The sequence below is a fragment of the Triticum dicoccoides genome, chromosome 6A, assembly GCF_002162155.2.
Source record: "Triticum dicoccoides isolate Atlit2015 ecotype Zavitan chromosome 6A, WEW_v2.0, whole genome shotgun sequence".
NCBI classification, from domain to species: Eukaryota; Viridiplantae; Streptophyta; class Magnoliopsida; order Poales; family Poaceae; genus Triticum; species Triticum dicoccoides.
This window is the reverse complement of record NC_041390.1, coordinates 120752816-120773740: the sequence shown is the minus strand read 5'-3', so window position 1 is coordinate 120773740 and position 20925 is coordinate 120752816.

Genomic DNA, 20925 nt, shown 5'->3' with positions numbered 1-20925 from the left:
GTTACTAATCAGTAGTACCTTATAAGTTTGATGGTTACCAGCCTAGTTCAGTTCTACTACCACATTATGTTGCCAGAATGGTTTCAGAACTTTGATATGATGATGATGAGTGTGTACGAAATCCTTTGTCAAATGTCTCAAATCCTTTTTGAGCATTTACAGCTGATATGCTGCCGAAATTTTGCTAGAAATTCTAATGCCTTTGCATTATGATTGTGCTTTCAGATGGCCACTCGCGACCTCAATCAAGTGGTTCGCCTGACTCGATGCCTAGATGTACCCGGCCATACTGCTAAGTTGGTCAGGGTAATGACTGAGGCTGGATACCGCTGGTATCCCGAGTACACGGTCGAAGAGCAATTCCGAGATTTTAATCAAAGCCAGTATCTCTGCACTGTCAGGATATTTCCATCTTATCCTGGATCCACCGAGCCTCTTCACTGCTCCTATGGACTCGGGGTTACTATTGAGATGGCTGTGCAAGACGGCGCCTACTCTATGATGACCATTATGCGAGTCAGATCTGGGTTATTTCGGGACTCTGATTTCCGGTATATGCCAGGATCACTTCCGGGAGCACAAGGGTATCTCCAGGCTATCTATGCTGACCCCACTCAGGAGGATTCACGGACTCGCACCACTGCTGAGATGCTCGAGGATAAGGACCGTGAAAATCGGGCCTTAAGGCTAGAGCTCTTCAACACCCGTGCTGACCACTGGGCCACTTTGACTCGGTTCGCACCGGCGGTGCAAGCTGGATATTCAGACATGCGCGATCTCTATCCTGTGAGATCTGCTCTGCCAGACGTGATGGTTTGGCGTGATGTAGGAGGCATCACCCCACCTCGCGGTCCCCGCAGGCCACCGTTTGTTGGTCCAAGGCCTCATCCTAGCCCCTATGGTCCACAAGCTTCGCGAGATCGTCTGTTTCCGGATGATCATGTTGAGCTTCCAGGCTATGGAGGTGACTTCTACGAGGACTACTACGGATCGGTCTGAGTTAGTGGTAGTATCACTAGTTCGCACTAGCTGTGTCGTCTATCGTCCCGCGTGACTCGTGGGATATGACCTAGTTTGTACTTCTTCCGGAGGTGTAGAAAAATAATGTATAGGAGCTTGGAATGTCTCCGATGAGATGTAATCCTCTTTTCACCGTAATAGTACTTTGTTTGGTCTTGTACTAAACCCTGTATGGTGTGTATGACGATGGAATAAAAGAAGCAGTTTCTGAATCTACCATGTCATACGGATGATCATCTTGCATTCCGAGTTATTTCTTACATTATGAATCCTATGTCGGAATTTTACCATCCTGACTAAATCATTGTCTTGTTTACCTAGGATGATCAACACGCGCGCTAACCCTGCTTCTCAAGAGCAGGCCGAAGGCAGTGAAGCCAGGGATGTAAATCTGCCTCATCCTCCTTCACTAGCCGAGGTGATGATGGAAGCTGAGAGAAACAAGCGGGAGACAAACCGTTTGTTGGAGCGTATTGAACAGAATACAGCACACCATCAGAGGGCTAACGTGGTGTCACTCAGTGATTTTATCAAATTGCATCCACCCACGTTCCACCACTCCGTCGAGCCTCTCGACGCTGATGACTGGCTTCGCAGTATCTCTCACAAACTGCGTTCCGCGCTGGTAGCAGAGGCTGACAAGGTCACCTTTGCTGCATATCATCTTGAAGGCCCCGCCAGTCTATGGTGGGAGAATTATGGAGCTATGCGCCCAGCGGGCCATGTCACAACTTGGGCTGAGTTCAGCGAGGCTTTCCGTGAACATCACATTTCGGAGGGTCTCATGGACCGTAAACGTGAAGAATTTTGCAGTTTCACCCAAGGCCGACTTTCTGTGGATGCCTATAGCAGGGAGTTTGGTAATCTCGCCCGATATGCAACTGAGGAAGTGTCTACTGACGCCAAGAAGCAAGCAAGGTTCCGTAAGGGCCTTAGTCCTGAGCTTCGCCGTGACCTCCGTCTGCATGAGTGCACATCTTTTTCGAAACTTGTCAACAAAGCCATCAGTGCTGAAACTGGTCAGACTGACTATGACGCAACACGCAAGCATGGACGTGATATGGGTTCCTCATCCGGTGCTGGTCCTCAGAAGCGCCGCGTGTGGGTACCCAACACCGCCCTGCCACCCAGGTTCACACCGAGGCCATCTTTCCAGGCGCCTCGCCCCGTTCAACAGTCTGCACCGGCCAAGCCCTATGGGGGTCCAACCAATAATGTTCCTCCACGTACCAGTTCCGTGACTTGTTTCAAGTGTGGGGAATCTGGTCACTATATGCGTGAATGCCCCCAGACCAACCCCAATCAATCTGCTAAAGCTGTTGGCCGTGGCAAGCCGACAGGAAAAGTATTCCACGCCAAGCCGGTCACCGCTTCACGTGGCCATGTCAACTGTGTCTCTGCCGAAGAAGCTCAAGAGGATCCCAACGTCGTTCTCGGTACGCTTCTTGTTAATTGCCACCCGGCATCTGTTCTTTTCGATACAGGAGCCTCTCATTCTTTTATATCCGAAAGTTATGCTCGTCTGCATAACGTTGCATTCTGTGACATGCCATCCACTATGGAAATCTCTACCCCTGGTTCTAGATGGCAGACCTCTAGGGTAAGCTATGGAAATGAAATCCAAGTCGACAGACTTGTTTTCCTCGCGTCTTTGATAGCCCTTAAATCTTCAGATATTAATATCATTCTGGGTATGGACTGGATGTCGGCCCATCATGCCCAAATCGATTGCTTCTCTAGGACTGTTCAACTCACCCATCCTTCGGGAAAGATAGTTAATGTCTTGACCCGAATAGCCAAGCGACAATTATATTCTCTTAACGCCAGCCCTTTGCCAGACCTTGAGGACGTTCCGGTAGTCCGTGACTTCCCGGATGTCTTTCCAGAGGAATTGCCAGGTGTTCCACCTGACAGGGATGTTGAGTTTGTAATGGACCTCATTCCAGGAACCGTTCCGATTGCTAGAAGACCTTATAAGATGGCACCCCTAGAACTAGCCGAGCTTAAGAAACAACTCGATGAGTCCTTGAAAAAGGGTTTCATCCGACCTAGCTCATCTCCGTGGGCTTGCCCCGTCCTATTCGTCAAGAAGAAGGATGGTACGGACCGGATGGTTGTAGATTACCGACCTGTCAATTTGGTCACAATCAAGAACAAATATCCGCTTCCCAGGATCAACGACCTGTACGATCAGCTCGCTGGATCCTCAGTCTTCTCCAAGATGGATTTGAGGTTGGGCTATCACCAAATCAAAATCAGAAACGGGGACATTCCTAAAACGGCCTTTGTTACTCGTTACGGCCAATACGAGTACACCGTCATGTCCTTCGGATTAACCAACGCTCCAGCCACCTTTTCTCGGTTAATGAACTCAATCTTCATGGAGTATTTGGATAAATTCGTCGTGGTTTACCTCGATGATATACTCATCTACTCCAAGAACGAGGAAGAACATGCCGAACATCTAAGGCTAGTGTTGCAGAAACTTCGAGAGCATCGCCTTTATGCCAAATTTTCTAAATGTGAATTCTGGTTGTCAGAAGTGACCTATCTGGGTCATTAATATATGGTAGAGGTATTGCTGTTAACCCTGAGCGAGTTCAAGACGTCCTTAACTGGACTCCACCTGAATCGGTCAAGCAAGTTCGGAGTTTTCTGGGCTTAGCGAGCTATTGTCGTCGCTTTGTCGAAAACTTCTCCAAAGTTGCCAAACCTCTAACCGAACTCCTCAAGAAAGATAAGAAGTTCGAATGGACTCCACAATGTGAGCACAGCTTTCAGGAACTGAAAAGACGCCTGACTTCTGCTCCTGTGCTGGTACCGCCAGACTTCTCCAAGGACTTTGTTATCTACTGCGACGCCTCGCGACAAGGACTAGGTTGCATTCTCATGCAAGATCGACACGTAATTGCCTACGCTTCACGGCAATTGCACCCACATGAGGAGAATTATCCTACTCATGATCTAGAGCTTGCAGCCGTAGTCTATGCACTTAAGACCTGGCGACATTACCTCCTCGGTAATCGTTGCGAAATATTCACTGATCACCAAAGTCTGAAGTATATTTTCACCCAACCGGATTTGAATCTCAGGCAGAGACGTTGGGTTGAATTGATCACCGACTTCGACTTAGGAATAACCCACACCCCAGGGAAAGCCAACGTCATGGCTGATGCGCTAAGTCGTAAATCTTATTGTAACAACCTGATGTTACAACAAAGTCAACCGCTTCTCCATGAGGAATTTCGGAAGCTTAACCTTCATATTGTTCCTCAAGGTTTTCTCTCCACCTTGGTGGCAAAACCTACCCTTACGGATCAAATTATCAAAGCACAGAAGGTAGATCCGGGAATCTCCCGCATCAAGAGGAACATTCAGAAAGGAATTGCGAATTGTTTCTCCATTAATGATCAAGGAGTCGTATACTTCGGGAATCGACTAGTAGTTCCCAAAGTGCGCAACCTAAGGCGATTAATCCTTAAGGAAGCTCATGAATCTCCTCTCACCATTCATCCCGGTAGTACTAAGATGTATCAGGACCTACGCCAGAGGTTCTGGTGGACTAGGATGAAGAGAGAAATTGCTCAGTATATTGCTAATTGCGACGTCTGTCGTCGTGTAAAAGCAGAGCATCAACGGCCTGCTGGTACCCTTCAACCCTTAGCTATTCCTGAATGGAAATGGGATAAAATTGGTATGGATTTCATTACCGGGTTTCCCAGGACCAAGAGAGGGAATAATGCTATTTTCGTCGTGGTCGATCGTCTTTCCAAAGTAGCCCATTTCCTACCTATTCGAGAGAGTATAAACGCTAGTCAACTGGCAGACTTATACATCTCCCGAATAGTGTCCCTTCATGGTGTTCCTTTGGAAATTAACTCGGATCGAGGAAGTCTTTTCACCTCTCGATTTTGGGAAAGTTTCCAAAATGCTATGGGAACTCGTCTCTCCTTTAGCACCGCCTTCCACCCTCAGTCGAGTGGTCAAGTGGAACGCGTCAACCAAATTCTAGAAGACATGCTTCGAGCCTCTGTTATCTCATTCGGAATGGACTGGGAGAAGTGCCTTCCATTTGCCGAATTCGCTTACAACAACAGCTATCAATCTAGCTTGGGTAAAGCCCCTTTTGAAGTTCTCTATGGACGACGGTGTCGAACACCCCTTAACTGGTCAGAGACCGGGGAAAGACAATTCTTTGGCCCGGACATGATTCAGGAAGCAGAAGAACAAGTTCGCATCGTTCGTGAAAAGTTGAAAACAGCCCAATCCCGTCAAAAGAGTCAATATGACCGAAAACATAAGGCTATGACTTTCGAGGTTGACGAGAAGGCTTATCTTCGGGTCACCCCTCTGAAGGGAACCCATCGTTTCGGTATCAAAGGCAAATTGGCTCCTCGTTACATTGGACCTTTTCGCATTCTCGCCAAACGAGGAGAAGTTGCCTACCAGTTGGAACTACCTCCGCACCTCTCCAGAGTTCACGATGTCTTCCACGTTTCTCAACTCAGGCGTTGCTTCTCGGATCCTATCCGTGAAGTGGACCACGAAACGCTTGATCTCCAAGATGATCTTACATATCGAGAGTACCCCATTCGTATCCTCGATCAAGCCGAACGTACCACGCAATGTCATAATATCAAGTTTCTCAAGGTTCAATGGTCGCACCATTCCGAGGATGAAGCAACTTGGGAAAGGGAGGATCGTCTTCGACTCGAGTACCCCGCCTTCTTCCCGGAGGAACCCAAATCTCGGGACGAGATTCTTTTGAGTGGGGGTGAGTTGTCACAACCTAGCTAGTCATGCATTAGAGTGTTGCATCATGTTTACTCTTTCATCAGAAACTTGAAATGGGGATGACAGAACCCCCAGTCCCCTCTGAAACCAACTAGGGTTACTAAAATAATTTTTCAATGAACCTGAAATGCCCTTCTAAAATGCCCATCATTTTTGTCTTGGTTCAGAACCTCTGCCAAAAATGGTGCACATTTTCCTAGGCCATCCTAGGGTTTTTGAATTAAATCATAAATATTTGAATTTGGGCATTTAAAATAATATAAAATATTTAAATGCTCAAATATCTCCAAACTAAAACGTTTCATGTTGGAAATAATCCAACTATGGGCCAGGAATAGTTTGGTGATTTTTGAACTTGCCTAGGTATTTTATTTAATTCAACAAAGTTGCAGATATATTAAATAAAACAGAAAACAGAAGGAAATGAAAAAAACTTACCTGGCGCCTGCCCCGGCCCACCTGCCGGCCCAGCCCAGCACCGCCCCAGCGAGCTGCTTGCCGGCCAGGCAGGCAGGCAGGTGCCCGACGGCGACCGCGGCATGCGCCACGCACCTGCTCGCCGCCTCGCCGCTTCCCTCGCCAGGTGACGTCGAGGATCGGCCTCTCTCTCTCCCCCGAACCCCCCAGACACCCCCTCTCCTCTCCAGCTCCTCCCCCTCGCACGCCCCAGCCATGGCCGACGCCATCGCCGCCACCCCCTCGCCGTAGCCACGCCCTCCGACCACCCCACGCCGTCTCACCGTGTCCAGGAGCTCCGCCGCTGTCCACTTCATCGAGCAGCCGAGCCCCGAGCGCTCGCAACGCCCGAGACCACCGCACCGACCTCGCCCGAGCTCACCGTCGCCGGAGATCCCCTTCAACGCCGTCGTCGCTCCGGTCCATCTCCGGCCGCACCAAGAACTCCGTCGCACTCACTGTGAGCTTAGCCATCTTCCCCTCCCTTCCGTTCTTGCTCCCGAGCCGTGTAGCAACCTCCCGGAGCTCAACCGCACCCACCGCCGTGGAGCTCGTCGCCGACGTGCTCCCGGTCATCCTCCGGCCACAAGATGGTGTCCATCTTACTCACCAAGTTCCGCAGCACCTAGCTAGCTACTCCACGAGCCTCACCGAACCCTCTAGCGCCAAGTTCACCTCCGACCGAACCCCGGTGGCCGCCAAAGTCGTCGCCGGCGCCAACTCCGGCCATCCCGACCTCAATGGACTCCGCCAAGAGCTGCGGTTTGTCCTCAGCTTCCCTCCGGTGGTCTCCGCGGCCCATTTGGTGGCCGAAATGGCCAAAACCACTTCCGCCGCCGCGTCGGGCTCGCCGGCGGCTAAACATCGGTGCAGCCGACCCGGGTTTGACCACGGGTGGGCCCTGGTTGACTCCCCTGAGTCAATGACAGGTGGGGCCCAGCCCTGTTAATTAAACAGGATTAGTTTTAATTAAGTTTTAATTAAAATAATCACCCTGACATGCGGGACCCACTGTCAGGTTTGACCTGGACCAGTTCCGTTGACCTGCTGACGTCACACTGACGTCAGGCTGATGCAGTAATTGATTTTCTGGATTTAATTTAAATCAGGAAATTCCAGAATATTATTTAAACTTCAAAAATTCATAACTTTTATTCTGTAACTCCAAATTGGACAAATTATATATGAAAAATGATCAGAAAAATCCAATCTATCCATCTGTACTATTTTCATGCATGATCAAACAAGTTAAATTGATGTTTTAAGCAGAACAAGGAAAAGCACTTTAAAAGACCATATTTGAATTTGAAATTTGAATCCTTGATTCAAATTTGTTCAAACCCTTCTGGTTTTAGTTGAATTAGCCCAATACACTCATATTGCCATGTTTCATGCATGCATCATATTGTTGCACATTGTTTGGTGATGTTTGTGTATCGGTGCTCTCTGCGACAGGTTCTGTCCCCGAGGAGTACCGTGATTACCCTAACGAAGAACCGTATCAGTGCATCGAACCATCAGGCAAGCAACCAACCATTTGATCATATCGATACAATCCCATGTTCTCGCTCCTGCTCTCTTTTACTGCATTAAGACAACGCGATTCAAACTGCTGTGTGCTACGGTAGTTGAACCCATTTCCTCTGCATGACCTGTCATTGCCACAGTAACTAGATGAAACCCACTAGCATGTGTAGGAGTTGCTTGAGCCATATGTATGTGTTGTTCCTACCTTGCTATGCCTGCTATGCTTAGAGTCGTGTCAGGTCTGGTTCATCTGGGTGATGGGCTGGAGTGAAATGATTATGTCGGTAATGAGAGTGGTGTGGTGAACACGATTTGGTAAAGGTATCGATGAAAGGCCATGTAGGAGTACATGGTGGGTTGTTTCATTGAAGCCGACCTTAAGCACTGAGATCTGTATGTGTGATTTAAGAATCAGCTACTACCATGCATTGAGCCCGAAACCAATGGACCCTCTCGGCTTCTTATTCACCCTAGTTCTCCGTCCAGGAGTTGCAAGTAGTTTCTGGTGTTTGTAGCCTACTGGAGGCCGTGGACAGCGCTGACCGTAGGGGTGGGCTGTGATGCGGTAGGTACGTGGCCGGGTGTACCGAATACCCGTTAGGTATCTCGGGAACCCTGTTCACATCGTTCGGGGCCGTATGGGAAACCTCGGCCGGACTCCCTGCGGATGGAACCTGAATAGGCGATAAACCTGGACTGGAGGCTTAGGTGATTAGGTAGGTCGTGGCCGACACCCACGTTGGGCTTCCGCTTGAAGGTTGCCGAGTACATGTCGTGTAAACGACGGTAAGTGGTGAGAGCGTGTATGAAGAAGTACACCCCTGCAGGGTTAACATGATCTATTCGAATAGCCGCGTCCGCGGTAAAGGACTACTTGGTTGCCTATACAGTTCATAAACAAGTAAATGGAAACTGTTAAAAGCCTCAAGATAAGTGTGAGTGCCGAGGATGGCTCTTCCGTAGAAAGACGGAGGCGGATCCTCGGTAGTGTATTGAATTGGTGAGTAGTGGACTCGTGTGCGCAAAACCATTTCAGTTGGAGTATCGTAGGATAGCCTAGCCAAGAGTCAAAGCTGGCTTGCTGCAATAACTCCACCAACCCTTCTTGATACTATGCATGTATGTAGGACCTGATGTAAGTCTTGCTGAGTACCTTTGTACTCATGTTGCTATAATCTACATTTTTACAGAAGACGCTGCAACCCCTTCTGATGGGTTCTATGTAGACGTTGACATCAACGAGTAGGCTAAAGACCCAGGTGGTGACCCTGAGCTTGTGAAGGACCACGTAGTATAGCTAGGCTTTCCAAGCCTCTTTTATTTTACTAGTTGTCTGTACTCAGACAAGTTACTTCCGCTGCTGGTTTGTATGACTGTATGACTTGTATGTGGGGTCGTGAGACCCGTACCTTTGTGTATGTTATGTATGGCTCACTGAGCCTTAAATAAAGTACTTGTGTCATAGAGTCATGTTGTGATGCTTCGTTGTATTTGCACATATCGAGCATATTGTGTGTATGATTGAAATGCTTGGTATGTGTGGGATCTGACTATCTAGTTGTTTATCTTTAGTAGCCTCTCTTACCGGGAAATGTCTCCTAGTGTTACCGCCGAGCCATGGTAGCTTGCTACTGCTCTGGAACACTTAGGCTGGCCGGCATGTGTCCTTCTTCGTTCCTGTGTCTGTCCCTTTGGGGAAATGTCACGCTTTGAGTACCGGAGTCCTGTTAGCCCGCTACAGCCCGGTTTACCGGAGTCCTGCTAGCCCAGTGCTACAGCCCGGACCCACTTGCTGATGACCGACACGTTCGAAGCTGGGTCATGGATGCCTGTCCCTGTAAGTCTGTGCCACTTTGGGTTTACGACTAGTCATGTCAGCCCGGGCTCTTTATCATATGGATGCTAGCGACACTATCATATACGTGAGCCAAAAGGCGCAAACGGTCCCGGGAAAAGGTAAGACGACACCCGTGGGGATACCGTGCGTGAGGCCGCAAAGTGATATGAGGTGTTACCAGCTAGATCGATGTGACATCGAGTCGGGGTCCTGACAGGCCGGCTGGGCCGCCGCGAAGGAATCGGCGAGAACGATGCCCGCCATCGGATCGACCGCCTGGCGCGATTCCTGGCGTTGGAAGAAGAAGACGATGTCGGCCCGCCTTATTTCGGCACCCGCATCCGCGACGAGCCCTTTCCCAAAGGGTTCTCGCTCCCAAGATACACGCCCAAGTACAACGGCTCCGTGAAGCCGGAAGATTGGTTGATCGACTACTCCACGGTGGTTAGCATAGCCAACGGCAACCGGCGCGTTGCCGTGAAGTACGTGCCCCTCATGCTGCAAGGCACGGCGCGGACCTGGCTCAACAACCTCAAGCCGCGTAGCATCAACAGTTGGCTAGATTTCACAGAAGCCTTCATCCGCAACTTCACTAGCACCTACAAGCGGGCTCCCAAGCCCAGACAGCTCTCCTTGTGCGTACAAGGCCCCGCCGAGTCCACTCACGATTACCTCACGTGTTGGGCCGAGCTCCGCAACTCCTGTGAAGGGGTGCACGAGGTGCAAGCCATAGAATACTTCACAGCCAGATGCCGAGAAGGCACCCTCCTCAAGCACAAGCTCCTCTGCGACGAGCCGGCTACCCTCGACGAGCTTCTGGACATGGCGGACAAGTACGCCACCGCCGACTCATCGATGAAGACCGAGCTTCGGGTAGACCTGTCCGGAAAGGTACTCAACCCGGCGCCCAAGACGCCGGCAGGGGATTCCGGCCGACGCCCCCACTCGAACGACCACAAGCGCAAGGGCCCCGCGCCGCCTCCCGCCAGTCGGCAGCTGGCCACAGTCGAAGATGCGCCGCCTGAAGAGCGACCGACGCCCAAGAAGCCCAAGGGCGGTAGGACAGCTTGGCAGCCCGCCTTCTCCTACGAGCAAACTCTCGACGCCCCTTGCAAGTTCCACAGCAGCGTGAAGCCGTCCAACCACACGACCCGGAAGTGCCATTGGCTCACCCGAATCTCTAAGGGCGAGGGGCTCGTGCCGCCTCCGCTTGCTGGCCCGCCGCCTCCGCCTCCGCCGCCTCCGGCCGCTCGGCCCGCAGTCGGAGCCGTGCATGACGAGTTCCCTGACGAGCAAGCAACCTACATCGTCTTTACAAGCCAGCCCGAAGACCGGCGCAGCAAACGCCAAGAGCGCCAGGAAGTTAGCGTGGTCGCTGCCAGCCCCGCCGGACACATGCATTGGTCAGAAAAGCCCATCAGCTGGAGCCGGGCCGACCATCCGAAGGTGATGCCGTCTCCCGGCTCTTATGCTTTGGTCTTGGAAGCCACCCTCGCAACGGACAGACGCGCCGCCCGCTTCTCCCATGTGTTGATAGACGGCGGGAGTAGCATCAACATCCTGTACCGTGACACCCTGGAGAAGCTAAATGTCAAGACGAAGCAGCTCATGCCTACTCGGACAGTGTTCCACGGCATCGTACCCGGCCTATCCTGCGCCCCCATTGGCAAGATCAAGATCGATGTGCTTTTTGGGGAAAGGAGCATTTCCGCCGGGAAGCGATCTGGTTTGAAGTGGTGGACCTGGAGAGCCCTTACCATGCATTGCTGGGCCGACCTGCCTGGGCCAAATTCATGGCAGTTATGCATACCTCAAGATGAAAATACCAAGCACCAAAGGCGTCATCACCGTAGCCGGCGATTACAAGAAGTCCTCTGAGTGCGCAGCAGCCAGCAGCCGGCTGGCCGAGTCCCTTGTGATTGCCGAAGAGAAGAAGATGTTGGACCGAGTCGTGGCCATAGACGGCAAACAGTCGGCCGTGTCCCCCGACCCCAAGGAGCATGACGCTCAAGGATCTTTCCAGCCGGCCAAGGAGAGGTTTGCCGTCATCGGGGCAAACCTGAACAGCAAATAGGAAGGCGAGCTCGCCGATTTCTTCCATGAGAATCGGGACATCTTTGCATGGTCCCCCAAGGACATGCTGGGTGTTCCGAGGAAATTCGCCGAGCACAAACTACACGTTCGAGAAGACACAAAGCCAGTCAGACAACCCCTTCGCCGACTGTCGGAGGAGAAACGCAGGATTGTAGGGGAGGAGATAACCCGGCTCTTGGCGGCCAGCTTCATCATGGAAGTTTTCTTTCCAGAGTGGCTCGCCAACCCGGTCCTTGTGCTAAAGAAGAACAACAAGTGGCGCATGTGTATAGACTACACGAGCCTCAACAAGGCCTGCCCCAAAGATCCTTTTGCCTTGCCAAGGATTGACCAAGTGATAGACTCCACAGCCGGATGCGAGCTGTTGAGTTTTTTGGATGCTTACTCCGGATATCATCAGATAAAGCTAGACCCAGACGACCGCCTGAAGACCGCCTTCATCACGCCATTTGGAGCCTTCTGCTACCTGACCATGACATTCGGCTTGAGAAATGCCGGTGCCATTTTTCAGCGTTGCATGCAGAAGTGCCTCGTGAAGCAACTCGGCAGAAACACTCATGTTTACGTGGACGACATCATGGTGAAGACGGAGAAGCGCGGCACCCTGCTGGGAGACCTCAAGGAAACGTTTGAGAACTTACGCCGGTTCCAAATCAAGCTCAACCCCGAGAAATGCGTGTTCGGGGTGCTAGCCGGCCAGCTCCTAGGCTTCCTGGTCTCCGAATGCGGCATCGAATGCAACCCGGTGAAGATCAAGGCCATCGAGAGAATGGCGATCCCTGCCAAGTTTCGAGACATTCAGAAGTTTACCGGGTGCTTGGCCTCCTTGAACCGCTTCATCAGCCGGCTCGGAGAGAAAGCTCTCCCCCTCTACCGCCTCATGAAGAAGAGCACTCACTTCGAGTGGAACGACCAGGCCGACCAAGCTTTTCACGAGCTAAAGAAGATGCTGGCCACACCGTCTGTCCTCGCGGCGCCGACTGAGAAAGAGCCCATGCTCCTTTACATTGCCACAACCAGCTGGGTGGTCAGCACCGTCATCGTAGTCCAGCGCCCAAAGAAGGCCGAGCCCAGCCGGTCCAGAGGCCGGTGTATTATTTGAGCGAGGTGCTGTCCGCCTCAAAGCAGAACTACCCGCACTACCAAAAGATGTGTTACGGCGTGTATTTCACCGCCAAGAAGCTGAAGCCCTACTTTCAAGAGCATCCCGTCACGGTCGTATGCACTGCCCCGCTAGCCGAGATCATAGGCAGCCGGGATGCATCCGGTCGGGTGGCAAAATGGGCCATCGAGCTGGCCCCCTACACGATCTTCTACCAGCCCCGCACTGCCATCAAGTCCCAAGCACTGGCCGACTTCCTCGTCGACTGGGCCGAGACCCAGTACCTGCCGTCGGCTCCCGACTCCACCCATTGGCGCATGCACTTCGACGGGTCCAAGATGCGCACCGGCTTGGGAGCCGGCGTCGTCCTTACCTCTCCCAAAGGCGACAAGCTCAGATACACGCTACAGATCCACTTTGCCGCCTCCAACAACGTGGCCGAGTACGAGGCGCTCATACACGGGCTCCGGCTTGCCAAAGAACTTGGCATTCGCCGGATCCTATGTTATGGCGACTCGGACCTGGTGGTCCAGCAATCATCCGGCGACCGGGATGCCAAGGACGTGAATATGGCGAGCTACCGCTTCCTGGTCCAACAACTCAACGGATACTTTGAAGGATGCGAGTTCCTCCATGTACCACGAGCCGACAACGAGCCAGCTAATGCCCTGGCTCGAATAGGCTCCACTCGGCAAGCAATTCCAACCGGCGTCGCTCTACAACGCCTCCACAAGCCGTCCATCAAGCCATCTCTAGAGTCCGATTCCATCTTCGTGCCGCCTGACCCCGATACGGCCGGGTCCGGCTCGAAGAACCAAGTAGGCGACCCCAAGACCCCCGTAGCCGGCCCGGCGACTTCAGCAGCCGGCTCGGGGACTTCGGCGGCCGGCTCGGGGACTTCGGCGGCCGGCTCGGGGACTTCGGCGGCCGGCTCAGGGACTGCGGTAGCCGGCCCGAGGACTGCACCAGCACTACAGCCGGCGGCCGACTCCAGCACCTCATCACCCAGCCCGCCCACCCTGGTAGCAGTAGCCACATTGGCAGTAGGAGAAGTCGCGGCTCCGTCATGGGCTCAGTCCATCCTCAACTTCCTAGTAAACCAAGACCTGCCGGCAGACGAAACAGAAGCAAGACAAGTCCAGCGTCGAGCCGGAGCGTACACAATCGTCAACAGAGAGATCGTCAAGCGCAGTGTCACTGGAATCCTCCAACGGTGCGTCGAGCAAGAGAAGGGCATTGCAATCCTCAGAGACATTCACCAAGGAGAATGCGGCCACCATGCGGCCTCAAGATCACTTGTCGCCAAAGCCTTCCGCCATGGTTTCTTCTGGCCGACTGCTTTGGATGACGCCAAAGAAATAGTCAAACATTGCAAGGCATGCCAACTCTTCAGCTCCAAGCAACACGTGCCGGCTTCGGCACTCAAGACCATTCCCCTCACTTGGCCCTTTGCCGTTTGGGGACTGGACATGGTGGGCCCATTCAAGATGGCACGCGGCGGCATGACGCATTTGCTCGTCGCCGTGGACAAATTCACCAAGTGGATTGAGGCAAAGCCGATCAAGAAGCTGAATGGGCCGACTGCTGTGACATTCATTGCAGACATAACAACTCGGTAAGGCGTGCCGCACAGCATCATCACCGACAATGGCACGAATTTTGCCAAAGGAGCCTTGGCACGTTTCTGCGCAGCCCAAGGTATCCGGTTGTACTTAGCATCCGTCGCCCACCTGCAGTAAAACGGCCAGGTCGAGCGAGCCAACGGCCTCATCCTCTCCGGTATCAAGCCTCGACTGGTCGTACCTCTGGAGCGCTCAGCCGGCTGTTGGCTCGATGAGCTGCCGGCTGTCCTCTGGAGTCTGCGCACTACACCAAACAAGTCAACCGACTTCACCCCTTTCTTCCTTGTGTATGGTGCCGAGGCGGTCATCCCAACTGACATCGAATTCGACTCGCCTCGAGTAACCATGTACACGGAAGCGGAGGCCAAGGAAGCATGAGAAGACGGCGTCGACCTGCTGGAAGAAAGCCGGCTGTTAGCCCTCAGCCGGTCTGCAATCTACCAGCAGGGTTTGCGCCGCTACCACAGCCAGAAGGTCAGGCCAAGATCTTTCCAAGAGGGCGATCTTGTGCTCCGGCTGATCCAGCGAACAGCCGGCCAGCACAAGCTCTCAGTCCCTTGGGAAGGCCCCTTCGTCATCAGCAGAGCTCTAGGCAATGACTCCTACTACCTGATCGACGCACAGAAGCCGAAGGCGCGCAAGAGAGACGACTCCGGCAAGGAGTCGGAACGACCATGGAACGCCAACCTCCTCCGAAGATTTTACAGTTGAAATGCAGTATGTACCGCGCTAACTTTTGTATTAAGTACAAAACAATAGGCTGCCCGAGGAGGGCTCGGGGACTGCCATCCCTTATTTATGAATGAAAAGTATCATGCTTATGACCTTGTCGTGTCATTTACTTATTCCGTCCGGCACCGAGTTCGCCTAGTCGGCTCGGGGACTGACCGACTGGAGTTATGTTAGAAGTCCTACCCGCAGTCAGACAAGTAGTGTGCCGGCTCCCAAGCCTTCTCTTGCCAAAAGTCGCAGTTCAAAGAACCGGCTGTCCGGCTGGCAAGAGTTAAAGGCAGGAACGGGCGCCCACACGAAAAACGGCTAGGGACTAACGGACTAATATAACAAAAGCTGGTTTTTCTCACACCGCCGACTGGCTACCAGAGTAGCCGGTCGGCCGGTTTCCATTCACTTCACTTCAATACAAGAAAGCCCAAGTACTTGCCTCCCCAAAGAGGGAAGGCGGCAAAGGAAAAAGCCTAAGGATAAAAAAGCATACGTGAATGGAAACCAAACATGCACATGATAATATTTACATAAAAAGACCTCCGAGAGGCCAGCATTCAACATAGTTACACCCCCAGTGGGTGGAACTGCGAAAACTTAACAAAGATTGTTCAAAGACAACAAGGCAGGAAAGATAAAGACGGCAGGTCAAGATGGCGGAGCGACCGACGAGCCAGACTGGTTGGCGGAGATGGTCGTGCCGGCTAAAGGAGCGGCCGGCTGGCGAACTTCGGCTTTGTCGCCGCCTCCTGCAGAGGGCACGCTTCCACGTGCCTCGTTGCTGGAGGCACGGTCGGCCGGTTGTTCCACCAGCCGGCTCGATGTCTTCGCCATCCTCTTCTTCGTCATCCTCGCCTTCGTCGCTGGAGGCAATCTCCTCCGCCGAGTCCTCGCCCACCGCTGGGTTCAGCCCGAACCACTCCTCCGGCTGAGCAACACCGTCATCATCGATTTCGGGTGCGAAAACGCTGATGTCGGTGCACTCGGTGATCATCGAAGCTCGCTAGGCGATAGCCGGCCTCACCTCCTCCAGCTCCGCGTCGGCCTCCATCCGCCAAGTGCGCAGCTAGTCCAGGCTCAGCCCTGGGTACCAAGCCCGAACGAACTCCAACGCCCGCCCGGCTCCGAGGCGGGCCGCCGACGCCTTCCAAGCCTCAAAGCGACCAACTGCGACTTCCAGCCAGTCGGCAGTTTGGCTTGGGGTGCGGGGGATCGTCTCGCCGGGCCAGAGGGCGGCCAACACTTGCGCCCCGGCACGTTGGAGCCGGCGAAGCATCCGATGAGCCGGCTGCAACTGCGCCTGGATAGCCAGGAGCTGCTCCTCAAGTGTCTGGTTCGCATCCGACGTGATGTTGGCCCCCGCCTGACGACGCGCCTCGCGATGGGCCTCAATGCTTTGGGCGGCAAAGGCGGAGTAGCCGGGGAAGTAGTCTGCACCAAAAAACGAGCAGCAGCTCAAGATAAGTCAAAAAACCCAAGCGGCAAGGGGTAGGGGAGGGCCGAGGAAGGCAGCTTACCGTCGATCAAGTCCTCGATCCGGCCGAAGCCTTCGTCCAGGGCTCGCCGGGTCTCAGACCAGCTCGCCGCCTCGGTCTCATACTCCGCCTTCAAGGCGGCTTCGCTTTCCTGCGCCGCCTGCAGGGCCGCTTTGTGGCTCTCCTCTTGGTTGGCCAGCTTCTCGGCTAGGCGATCCCGTTCCTGGACCAAGGTGGCGTACTCGGCCTCCTTGGTATGAAGGGCGGCCTTCGCTTCGCCAAGCTCCTTCCTTAAGTCGGTGTTGGCCCCTGAAGACAAAGAAAAATAAAAACAGTAAAGAAAGAGTCATCAAGAAAGATCCGACCCGACTGCGCAGCAGTCGGCCTGAATCTCGGGGACTACACCCAGTGGGTCCGCTGACGCGCCCCCACAGGAGACAGACAAAACCAAGTACTTACTTCGGCTGTCGGCCAGGTCGTCGGTCCGCCGGCTCAACTCCCGAGCCTGGGAGTTGAAGGCGGCAGCACGAAGGTTGTGGTATTCCTGAAAGTTCAGAAAAAAGCAAAGTAAGGTAGCCGTCGAGAAAGATCCGACCCGATTGCGCAGCAGTCGGCCCGAATCTCGGGGACTACACCCAGTGGGTGCGCTGACGCGCCCCCACGGAAGAAATTAAGAAAGCAAAGCAGCCAAGAACGAAGGACTCACCCGGATAGTGGCTCGCGTTGACAAGAACTCCTGGGTGAACTGTTACAGCAGGGCGGCCTGAGCTTGCAGCCGGCTCCGGACCCCTTGAGCCGCCACATTCAGCTCGCCAGTTCCCCCGCTGGGAGTCCACTCGGACGTGGCAGTGCTGGCCGCCTCCAGATCTTCCGCCGACTGGCCTGCGCCCGCGACTCGGTGCAACTCCGGCGGAGCGGCGCCTCCCCCTGCGCGCCGGCCCGTCGCCGGCTGCACCACGAGGCCGGCTCTGTTCTCCAGCTCACCTCCGGCCGGCCCCTCTGGCGCCGCTGACGATTGACCGCCTTGGCCTGCTTCGGTTGGCGCTGCTGGCGGTGCTCTCCCCGCAAAGGCCACGGGGTCCTCCCCCTCTCCAACAGCGGCGGGTCTTGGACGATCTCCTCCGCCAAGGGCAATGGGGTGTCGGGGGCTACGGCTCGAAGAGGAATGGCGAGCAGCGGAGGCTGGTCGCGCGAGCTTTCCGCCTCCGTCTCCGTGGTAGCCGCCTCCGTCTGGGCCTTGGCCACCGCGTCGGCCTGCTCCCTCGCCGCCTGGGCGGCGGCCTTCTCCGCCGCCTCGCGCTCCTCCCGCGCTTCGCGGGCGTTCCGCTCTGTGGCCTCCCTGAGATCGGCGCGGGGGTCCACGCGGCGGGAGCTCGAAGACCCTCCAGCCGGCCCCACGACGGAGCCGCTCGGCCCCCGCTCAAGGGAAAGTGGCGCCCTGTCCAGCAAGCAAGAAAAAGTTAAGAAGAATATTCAAAGAGAAAGAGAATGATGACAAGCATGCGGCAAGGCAGTTGAAGACTTACGCTGAGACCGCCGGAGGCTGTTTCACCGCCTTGCGGAAGCGGGCCGCTTTCGCAGCCGCCTCGTCTCGCTTGGTCGCCGCGGCGGAGGCTTTGGAATTCTTCGGCCGACTGCCGAAGAGGCCTAAAGCGGCCCAGCGCTTCTGTGCGCCGCCGCCAGCAGCCGGCGCGGTAGACGTGCCCGCGCCCTGATGGTCGGCCGCCGGCTGGCGATGCAGGGCAACTTCGGCTTCGAATTCGTCTGGCCAGTCCTCGAAGCTCGCGGTGAACCTTGAGCCTCCAGGCTCGGCACTGTCCCCCACGACGGCGTCTTCCATGGCGGCCGCCCCCAAGTCCGGGTCGTCAACGTCATCCACCGTGCGGTCGGGGGCATACCGGCGTTCAATTCCCGCCGCCCCGGCCGGTGGTGCAAGAAGAGGGTTCTGCTCAAAAGAACCGACTGGTCAGAAGCCGGCCGTCATGAAGCCGGCCGACGACAAAAAGAAGATAGAAAGAGAAGCTTACCATGGGCGGAGGATTGGCGCGAGAATACGGCACCTTGCCATATTGCCAGTCCCCGGCGAGCTTGCAGTTGGCGATGTAGTTAACCATGAGCGCCACCTCCGCGTGGGGCATTTCCCATGTGCTCAGCCGGCTTGGGTCGAAGCGGCCACTCATCTGACACATCATATGGGGCCGGCTTTGGAGAGGAAGGATCCGGCGCTCCATGAAGGCGGCCACCAAGTCGGCCCCGCGCAGGCCTTCCGACTGAATCATCACCCGAAGCCGGGAGATGGCGGCGTTCCCGGCCGGATACAGTGACCGGGACCGGAAGCTCCACGAGGGCTGCCTCCCAGCCGGCGGGCCGGCTACGTAAGCCGGCAGGTTGATGTAGTCTCCTTGCTCGGCGACGTTCTTCACGTAGAAATACGATCTCTGCCAGACCTTCACCGACTGGATCAGGGGGATGGGCGGGAACGGGTTGTTCTCGCTCGCCCTCCTCATGGCGATGAAGGCCCCGCAGGGGGCGGGCACGCCGGCGACGACTGTGCCGAGCTTGCTCTGGAAGAACTCTCCCCAGAGCTCCAGCGTGGGGAGCAGCCCCAAGAAGCCTTCGCAGAGGGAGATGAAGGCCGACAGCAGCATCACCGCATTGGGCGTGAGGTGATGCGGCTGGAGGTTGTACAATTCCAGGAAAGAGCACAGAAATCCGCTCGCCGGAAGGCTGAAGCCGCGCAGGCAGTGCAAGCGGAAGACGACCCGCTCGCCCTCCTCCGGTGCCGGCGAGATCTCCTTCTCCGGCGCCAGGCGGACCTGTACGAGGTCGGCGCCGGGCAGGCGCCGAGTCTGGCGGAGGAACTCCACATGGTCGTCGTGAACGTTGGAGCCGTCCCACGAGCTTGACAATGCCATGGGAGCGAGGCGGTGTAGAAACGCGGCGGCGCTGAGACGGGAAGCTGCGACGGCAACGAGAGGAAGAAACGAGGGTTGGGAGGGGCGGAGCGGGAGAGAGCGTGCGAACCTCTGTCGCTCTCCCTCCTCCCCCTACTTATAGACTCACGTGGCGGAGCCGAGGAGGCGCGGCGTGGGAAGCATGGGGATCGATCGTGCCCACTCCCCACGTCCCACGATTATTGAGCCTTAACGGCGAAACGAAACTGCCTCGGGAAGGGCGAGCGGCCCCTGTGGGCCACGGAAGATCCGCGCCCGGACCAAGGCTCGCGAGTGGCGGGCCCGGGCCTGCGGCGGCGTCCCGTCGCGCGCGTGCGTTCGCAGGATCTCGCTGCCACGTGGCCGTGGGGGGGGGCGTAGTCAGCACGCAGGTCCCCCCTCCTCCCGCCTGTAAGACGCGGGGCTCTCTGAAGTCGGCATATGCCCGCAAAGCTGGCTCTTTAGGATGGGAAGCTGACCAAGCTTCTCGTCCCCCTGCTCGCCTCGGAGCTCGATCAGCTTCGGGGACTACTGTCGGAGTAAATAGCCAGGGGTAGCCTAGCCGGCTTCCCCTGGCCCTTCTGAAAAAATTACGAGCTCGCCCGGCTCTCAAGAATCAAAAGACGTGGGGCCGCCTTCCCCTTGCTGGCTGCCACCCAGGCCGGCTTTCGGAAGGCGGTCCGACTTTAGCCCTCATGAGAAGGCCGACTCCAAGAAGCCGGCCATGAGAAGGCCGACTCCAGGAAGCCGGCTCCCCATAAAGCGGTCCAGACCGTACCCACAAAAGTTTGCACCCACCTAACAGCGGTGCGACGGGGCGTGGCTACAGAAAAGCCTGCCACCCCCGAATCCCCGAGCACGCCTAGCACAGTGCGCCATACGGGGTAGGCATGACCCGTCCGGCGCGGCACTGTTGCCATATTGACCCTGGCATCACCCACGACGGGCCGCCAGCGTGGCCCACAGGTGGTGGGCCCCTTTGAGCAGAGAGACGCCCGAAGGCGGCCACGCCTCCAACCAGTCGGCCCAAGACAAAGCCGGCTCCCCGCAGCCGGCTTGCCGCCTCCCTCGAAGAAGACGCCCCATTAAGGAGACAAGACGCGGTAAGGCTACAACGATCGCCTGACTGGCGGCGGTACTGTAGCCACGCTTACCACGATGAAGCTCACGTCAACAAGATGGAGCCACAGTAACCAGCCGCCGACCAGGCCCTGGACAGTGGGGCCTGCCTGTCGACCAAGGGGCCGGCAGCCAGCGGGACCCACCAGTCGGCGGGCCCCAGCAGCCAGCGCAGGAGCCGACGAGCGCAGTCACAGACGGCTGGGCCCCGCACCCAGTCGGA